Source organism: Erythranthe guttata, chromosome 13, assembly GCF_056151865.1.
Source record: "Erythranthe guttata isolate IM_541 chromosome 13, IM_541, whole genome shotgun sequence".
Taxonomy (NCBI): Eukaryota; Viridiplantae; Streptophyta; class Magnoliopsida; order Lamiales; family Phrymaceae; genus Erythranthe; species Erythranthe guttata.
Genome location: NC_142545.1, coordinates 5,956,287 through 5,965,256, shown reverse-complemented (window position 1 = coordinate 5,965,256; position 8,970 = coordinate 5,956,287). Strand labels below are relative to the sequence as shown.

The window sequence follows — 8,970 nt, the reverse complement described above, 5'->3', positions numbered from 1 at the left end:
TATCGTGGCCACAATATAGTAGTGCCATTTTACTGTTTCTCATGATATAATTAATAGCCGGCAAAAAGATTGTAAAAAAGTAAATATAGCCGTGTTGACCGGTTAACTCAACTATATCATTGGTGAACACAACGACATTGCCGGACAAAATGCTAATGTTATTGTATTGACCGTGGTCGACAAAATGACAGTATAAAACTGAGAAACAATCAATGTTTGTCAACAACGGGCGGCTAAAACTGTCTAATGGGTCATAGTTGGTTAATTGGTTAAGTTACGGTCTAAATCATGAATTGTGAGTGTTTAAAATGGTTATGGATAATTTCAGTATATATAGTAGATTTTTCCTTTGTAGTGATAAGTGTTGGAGGAGAGGATTTATTCGCAAAACAAAAAAGTTGGATGCCCTTTATTTAATTAAATGTATTTGTCATGAGCTTATTTGTCATTTTTCCTTAAATTTATTTACTTTAACGTCCAAAGAGGGTGAAAGGACAAAGAAAGAGAGGGTTCAGATGGAAGCTTCAGGTGGTTGTACTCAAAAGATAAAACTCAAAAAATAATTGTTCAAACAATTATTCAGGGTAAAAGTGTAAATGTACTCCTTTTCTATAAAAGTACCTTTTCGAAAAATTAGCTAAAGTTGGTAGGGTTTTTTTTTTTTTTTTTGTGGTAAAATTCATAGTTTAGTCGATGAATGTGAAGTGGAAAGGATCGAGGATCTTAACTATAGACTCTATAAATTGGATATGGAGTACCGGACGGGCTCGATGGTGGAAGAACAAAGACTGTTGAGGACCGTACTTGAGACTCTATATGCTATGGACACTTATTGGAAAAAAGAATAATCGCTTACAATGGATGAGGTACGGAGATAGGAATACAAGTTTCTTCATGCAAAAGCCTTAGCTCGTTATCGAACAAATAGAGTTGAAAAGTCAAAGATGCTCATGGGAACTTGAAAGAGGATAAGAATAAAATGGAGCAGGTCATTAACAATTATTTCACGGAGATGTTTCGATCAACCGAGCAAGATGAGAGTGTGATGAAAGCAGTCCTAGAATACGTAGAGCCTCGAGATCACGGGCGCAACTGCTCAATTACTATTCTTACCATTCTCATCTATAGAGGTAAATCATGTTATATTAAGGAGGAACTCGTGTTATATCTCAAATGTCTCCTACTAAATTCTCGAGCCTTGATGAGACCTTCATGTTATTTTTTTATACAAAATATTGGCTATTCTTATTTCATTGGTATCAACTGTGTGCTTCAATTTCTTAACCCTACGACCCCCCCCCCCCCCCCCCCCCCCCCCAACTCTTCACCTTAATTATTTTGATTATATTTCAGAGGTGAAACCCTAAAAATGAATGAATTTTGACTCATCAGCTTACGCAATGTGACTGACAAGTTTTATTCAGAACTAATTGCGAACTGAACTAAACAAGTCTTTTGCGATATTATATCCCCACACAATTACATTCGTCCCGAAAACACTTATTATTGAAAAAAATGTTGAGTCATTTCAGTTTTCTTCTGATTTAATTTAGTTAATCATGTTATGTTGTGTCTCTTCAGTTTTTCAGTTGCTTCTTTTTATTGTTATAAGTTTTGCTCCTATTAAGTGTGCATAGTGAAACCATTAGCTTCAATCTAAGCCTAGACTCGAGCAATTGACGATCATTTCTTTGTCATTTACTGCAATATAGGTTTATTATCCTTTTAAGAGTAGTTGCACGCATTTTAAGCATTTTATGGTTTTGTTTCCTGGTTTTTTTTTGCTGAAAAGATGAGCATGTATTTACAGAATCAGTAGGGATTGAGAAAGGATTGTGCGGAAAAAAAAAAGAGAAGATAAGAGAAATAATCTTAACCAAGAGGCAACGATAGATTAGTCATAATTTACTGAATGATCTGTGAAGGTGCTTTGTAAATTTGAAGGTTTATTTCATAAGCTGTCTTGGAACTCAGAGAGACATCAAGAAAGAGAAAAGAACACATGGAACTCGACCAACAACCCTGAGGAGGCGATGAAAACCATAAGTAAAGTACCAAGGCGACGGTAACGCGAAAATCTTCGTGCTTCTCTATTTGGTTTATTTCATAATTTGGTTTTCTCAGTTTGTGCACAATGACAATTTGTTTTACTTACTTTTCTTATGATATCAATGATTGTGTTTTGAAGGATGCTTTCGAAGAATTTGGTTACCGAAATACTTGTGCAATCTTCCCCGAGACCAAAATGGTAAAATAAACCTATCTAGAACTCTTTAAGTTTGAGATTTGTTTAGAAAATCTATGTATCAAGCATGTATTATGATATAAAATCCCATTGATAATGTGCAAATTAATTTGGAGTTGCGGCTAAAAAATGGGATAGTATATACACCATGCTGGGAACGAACTATTTGTCTTCTGATTTAGCTCCATTTCTTCATTTCAGTTGAGCAAAGAAAAGTATCAGCCACTGGAAGTTCACCTGTTTACTTAACGTACTAACGTCTTTTTCGTTACTTCTCTTTACTTACGGAAAGTGTACATTATTTGCAGACACTAAACAGATTCTCGTGTATAGCATTAGCTAGTGGCAACAGAGTTTCTGTATGGTACTGCAGAAGGAGGCCTTTCGGATATCAACACGGTTTCGTTTCCCTCCCAAGAACAATAATTTTTAATTTCAGATTATGGCTAAAAATATTTTTCAAGAAAGCTAACAAACATTCCGAGAAATAGTTTCTCTATGCTTGATTATTCAAATTTTAGATTCATTTTTTCTTCATCAACTTCATTAGATTTCTCTATCTGTGTTGTTTGTTTATTGTAGTTGCTGGATGGCAGAAAATATAGGCATTTTTTATGGCCAAGAAGAGCGGAAGCAATTAAGTCAGGTCTAACGTTAGCTTTTGTTGTTATTATGTTCATTATATAAACTCTGTTTCCTACTTGTCGTTCTAAACTCGTTTGCTCGGTTTATAAAAATTAAAGTCGGATTGCTTCGTAAATTTTTTGTTCCATTTTCCACATGTATCTGGATGTTTTTATATACAATGCTCTAACTATAGCACATGGTATGGTATGGTGACTTCTCCTTTTTTAAGAATCCCTTTTCTTCCTAGTTGTGCTGCAAATTATAAATGGTTGAGTTGATTATACCCTTAAAAATGATTAAACTCATTTTACATACATTTATTATGTGCAGGGAGGACTTGCCATGGTTCAGTTGTTGGAATGGTTTGATACATTTATTATGCAGCTCACTGGTATCTCTTATTTTGTAGGTTAGGTTAGCATCGTAATTGTGGGTTGCAACATTGTTCGCCGAATATCAGAAAAAATCTCAAAAAGACTTTCTTGTTCTCATTGTCATATGTGCTGAACCACTTTTTCTGGGGTTTTAGAATTTCATGGTCTTTTGCACAAAAAAAGTTGTATACAACAAGTTTTATAAGCTTTAGAAACATGAATTTTGCTTACTCAGGAACACTAACTTTTTTTTTTCTTCTTTGATTGTTCAGGAACACATTTTACATTGGAGCATGGGAGCAAGGACATTTTGTTGAACTAAGGATATGTAGACTTTGAAAGTAAATGTATTGTGTAGGTTACTTCAAGTGTTGTTTTGAAGATAGATTTTTTGAAGTTTGGTATTTTATATTTTTGGAAAGCAATAATTCATGTTTTGGGGAATCCGAGTGATTTTTAGCATGTGTTTATATTCGTATTGGAAAATTATACGAATTTTTGGCATGCGGTTAAATTTTTGTAAAGGTTTATTGTTTACGAAAAAAAATATTGAAAAAATATGTACCAGTATTCCCGACGGTTTTCAACAGTCGAGAAATGTATTCTCGACGGTTTTGAAAATATGTATGAGTATTTACGACGGTTATCATAGCGTCGAGAAATATTATTCCTGACGGTTTTTTTACACGTGAAAGTATATACGACGGCCTTTTTCTTGACGGTTTTGTGACGGTCGAAAACCGTCACGTATAATGTTCCTGACGGTTTTTTCACTTTTCCCGACGGTTTTTTTTCGTCGTATAAAGCCTTAAATGTTGTAGTGAATGAATTTATGGATTTTACATACTTGTTTTGTTATGTTCAGTTAAATCATGAGTAGCTAGTTTTATTTCTAGGGTTTTATCGAATCCAATGTGGATGTCTTGAACTAAGTTTCCAATGTAATGCAATAATTAATTTTCATATCCATTTCTTGTGTTGGAAGTGATTGTATGCATACGGTTGTCTATTCTATGCTATGTGAATTTTCAAATAATTATCTGACAATTAATTATTGAGAATTGGACCGTTGGTTCATGAACCTTAGGTTTAGTGACTATAGAAGAGTAGCGTTAACGTGTGTGCAGTACATAAAGTGTGTTGTATTTCGTCGATAGTCAGTGTCGGACGGAAAACTATGTTTATCCTAACACCAATTTTTATCGAGCACACCCTCTACGTGCGATTGAGTCGTCTTCCGAGTGAATTGGAATCAATACATGCATAACTAGAGATAAATGGGAATATATTGATAAATTGGGTGAATAAATAATTCTAGATAGTCCTAAGGGTAAATTACAACGATCCCCTTGAGGTGTGGTCATTTTACGAAAAAAGCCCTCTTGTTTGGGTAATTACATCTACCCCCCTCAACTATGATTTTTTCTTACATCTCCACCCTTATGGTGTCAAATTCAACATAATCATCTAGATATCGTGGAATGTGCTCTAGTTTGTACTCGTTTTGTGTAAAAATACAGTTTTTGATGCACCACAATCAGATACATACAAGCCAAAAAACACATATTATGATCATCTTGCCGCAAAATGTAGAGTTCGAATGGGATAAAACGGGTATAAAAGTGATAATATTCCATATAATCTCGAAGATTCCACTAAATATAATACTACAAGGGTGGACGTGTAAAAAGATTTATAGTTGAAGGGGGTGGTTGTAATTACCCAAACAGGAGGGGGGTTTTCGTAATTTGATCATACATCAGGGGTGGTTGTAATTTACCCTAGTCCTAATTATTGTTAAATCTTTTAATATATTATATTAGTAGTATAAACAACCAACTAAATTTAAATTGCTTGGAAAAAACTAAATTGTGCGTTATTAGGTACTTAGAGCAGGAAAACTTTGCTTCATGTGGAGCGATATACGATTAACTGAGTTCACTTTACTACTTGAATGCGATATGTGCCATTGCGTGTAAGTTTCAGTCAACAACTCCCTTCGTTTATCCAGGGGATTTCGATAGGGAGAGACTCTATTTATTTCTTGCATAGAGGCTCTAGTTGCGAGAATTCAGGAGACTGATATTAGAAGGCATTCAAAGGATGAAAATTGCTGAGACAACCTCTGTGATATCAAATCTATGTTTTACTGATCATACATTATTTCTTTTCCCAGCTAAAGATTCGGATCTACGAGCCTAAAGAATATTGGGGATAACTATGATTAGGATTCAGGATAGGTTATCAATATCTAAATGTTAGGGGATAACTATGCTTCTGCACGTCTACATCTTTGCACGAAAATGAGCGCATTAAGAATATTATGGGGTTCCAAACAGTTGATAAGCACAAGAAGTATCTTGGTATGAAAACTTCGATAGGTAGAACCCACAAGGAGATCTTCGAGTATCATAGAGACGTGTTTAGGCAAAGGTTAAAAAGGTTGGAGAAAAAACAATGCTTGTAGGCGGGGAAATAAGTTATGATTAAGGCGGTCCTACAAACAATTCCGGCATATGTTATGGGATGTTTCATGCTTCTTCAAGGATTACATAAGGAAATTGAGGGGGCACTCCAAAGATTTCGGTGGTGTAATTAACGGAAAACATAAAATGATGGAGTGGGTGGATTGATAGATTCTTTTTAAATCAAAGGAGCTAGGAGGGACTGGTATCTGATAAGTGTTTATTTTGCATGATTTTCTCTTATCAATTCTTCGAGTTTTGGTTTCCGTTCGTCTGAGTTTTCGGCTTTATTTGTATTTATTATGTTTTTTTTTGTCTTTTTTTATATTTTAGGTAAAGAGAAGCTAAGCTAATTTTTCCGATTCGAAACAATTTTGGAAGCGAAGCCGAAAATCAAACCAAACACGTGCAAAAGTGCATTCTCGCGGATTGTGACAGTGTTTGGTATTTCAATCATAACGTTCACATATGACCTCCGATTGAGCTGATTCAAGTAGACCTAGACAGCTAACTGCAAGATCTACAACTTTTTTGAATGTACAATTGTCCAATTCGGGCTACAAAAGGGTCAAAACAGTGTTTGAAGTTGACACAGAACCCCAGATCGCGATCCAACCTTCCTATATCGCGATCTGGGGGGTCTTACATAAGGCTTTTTTTATCAGGACCCAGATCGCGATCCAGCCTTCCTGTATCGCGATCTGGGGGGTTTCACAGAACATTTTTTTTTATCAAGAACCAGATCGCGATCCACAATCCCGTATCGCAATCTGGCGAGGCGGTGCGCAGTTTTCTAGGCTGCAAGATCGCGATCCAAGAAGCCCAGATCGCGATCTGTGCGCAGAAATCGAGACCAGATATTTTTATTTGTTTTCTTACTATAAATAGAAGGTCTCTTTTTCATTTTTAGAGATCAAGACCTCTTCTTCGATTTTTCTTCGGTTTTCGCCAGTTCTTTGCGGGAAACTTCGACGAGGGTTTCGACTCGGGTTTTTCATAAGATTTTCTTTACGTTTAGTTTATGATTTCTCGTGTTCTTCATTTTGATGCTATGTTTGTAACGAGCTGAGCATTTTCTTTTAGGGAAACGAAACCTTGTATATATTGATTTTGATTTCCAGGTCTGTGATCTAGTTGTCGTTCTTTGATTATGTTTATGTTTTCCTATATTAAATTCTTTCGATTGTTTGGCCAACAGTTGAATGGATTGTAAATGGGAATGAACTTGAGAGAGGATTTCTCGTTTCCTTTTAGGAAAACATAGCTCGGGTTGTGGAAATGGAGACGTGATGCACCTCGGGTAGCCCTCAAGGACTTGACCTAAATATTCTCTTAATATCAGGTTCTAAACGGAGACGTCGGACCTGTGGGTAGACTCTAACTACACTGGAGACGGGGGTTAGGGTCTGGGTTAGCGAATATTGAATTGAAATTAGATTCGGATTTGTAGATCTTTATTGATAGTACACTGGTGAATTTTACCCTAGAAGCCATCACACGTCGGAATTCCTCGTTTGTACTGGCGGACCGTTGTTTTTATTTATTGTTTCTTTTTAGCTTCATTTCCCCCATTCTTTCGTTCGTCTAGATAAAATTTTAGGATAGTATAATTACGGTACTTGGTAAATTTAGGAACTTAATTCCCTGTGGATCGATATCTGGAATCACTATTCTACAAAAAGCGATACTGTACACTTGTGGTTTTTCATACGTAGGTTTTACGCGTATCAAGTTTTTGGCGCTGTTGTCGGGAAATCAATTAATCTTGAATTTACTAATATCGTTACCAACTATCCTTGCTTTACTTCAGACATTTTTCTTTTATTTTATTTTTTCATTTTGATTTTTCATTTGTTTTAGCAGATTTGTATACATTGATGGCCTCGATTTATGATCTCTCTCTTTGGGAGCTTCAATCCAGAGCTGATTACATTCAACATGAGTTGGAGGATATTGAAAGACATCGTATGCTGAACCTAGAAAATGGAATTGCACAAACAAATGAGCACTTCTGCTATCTATAAGAAGAACTCAACTATTTGACAAATCTTTTCGAAAATCTTCAGAGATGTCACAGTCCCAAACCACATTCGACCATCCAATATGAAGACAACGAGGTATTTACAGATTTTCGTATGAATGAAGAGGCTGAGAACCTTGAGGGAATTATTCATCCTAGTTATGTAGATACTTTTGCTTGTGATGGGAGTGGGATGAAGATGATGGTAGATGCGGAATTTGATGAAGAAAATCATATCCACATCGTAACTCCGGATTTGAGTGTGAGAGAGGAGATGAGTATCAAATTTGAGGTAGAGCTTACTCTAAAGCTCGAATATCTTGTGTACGAGTTTGAGAGATTGGTAGGCAAGCAACCCATCCTAGTCTCCTACCGACTGATTTCCCAAGCAAACGAAAAGTACCATGGGTTGGGATGGTCATTACAAGATTGCAATCTAGTCCATGATATGATTGTAAAGTATGTATCAAGACTGACGGATGGATGCGCAATCTAAAAGGTTTTGGATTGGACATAATCCTTCCAAATTGTGTTGAGCCGTCGACAGTAAAATAGGCGCTGAATGGGAGGCAACCCATTATTTATTTATCGCCATTTATTTTCATTGTTTTTGTCATTTTTTTTTATGTTTTAAATCTAAATTTCACCCATTCTATTTGATTTTTGCTGGTATCTCGTCCCCAAGGAAAGAAGAGTTAAGAAGTCGGGAAGTCTAGACAACTCCGGCAATTCGCCCTCGGTGCCAAAATCCACGGCACCCCGTGCAACCAAAGAGCACTTTCGCAACCGTAGAATGCTGATCAATCTGCAGCACGACTGTTCAGGGCGTATTTATTTCTCATATCTTTTATTTTTTGCATTGAGGGCAATGCATGATTTAAGTTTGGGGGTGCGTTTAGCGTTTTTTTTTTTGGTCTTTTGCATGCATATCATATAAGTTAGTTTCATTTATGTATTTCGATTTTTCGTATTGGTGTTATGTTTGTCACATTCATTTCATATAGGATCGAGTCTAAGTTGCATTTCTGGATTCTATTAAAGCAGAGCAGTTAATGAATTAGTAGACTTGCTAGTTGATTTTAAAATTAAACTTGGGTATAGCCGGCAATTAATAGATGAACCTTCCGACTGCATTTCTGCAACTTGTTTTGAGAGCCTTTTGAATCTTTTTCCGATTAAGCATGAGCACACTTTTTTGAGGGGTATAATAGTATGAGGTTTGGGGTTGAGTAAGAATGA

The 8,970-nt window shown here is 35.9% G+C and overlaps 2 long non-coding RNA genes across 3 annotated transcripts; both read left to right on the top strand.

The window, feature by feature from the left end:
- Positions 1–2,133: 2,133 nt before the first annotated feature.
- LOC105958460 (uncharacterized) lies at positions 2,134–3,245 on the top strand. 2 transcript variants are annotated; one of them, XR_016029289.1, is made up of 4 exons: positions 2,134–2,248; positions 2,554–2,644; positions 2,828–2,891; positions 3,203–3,245. It is a non-coding gene; the product is annotated as an uncharacterized LOC105958460 (long non-coding RNA). The 2 variants fall into 2 exon arrangements; XR_016029288.1 differs by having other exon boundaries at positions 2,554–2,891.
- A 12-nt stretch (positions 3,246–3,257) lies between these two features.
- LOC148765765 (uncharacterized) lies at positions 3,258–3,750 on the top strand. The gene is made up of 2 exons (XR_016029287.1): positions 3,258–3,431; positions 3,519–3,750. It is a non-coding gene; the product is annotated as an uncharacterized LOC148765765 (long non-coding RNA).
- Positions 3,751–8,970: the final 5,220 nt, after the last annotated feature.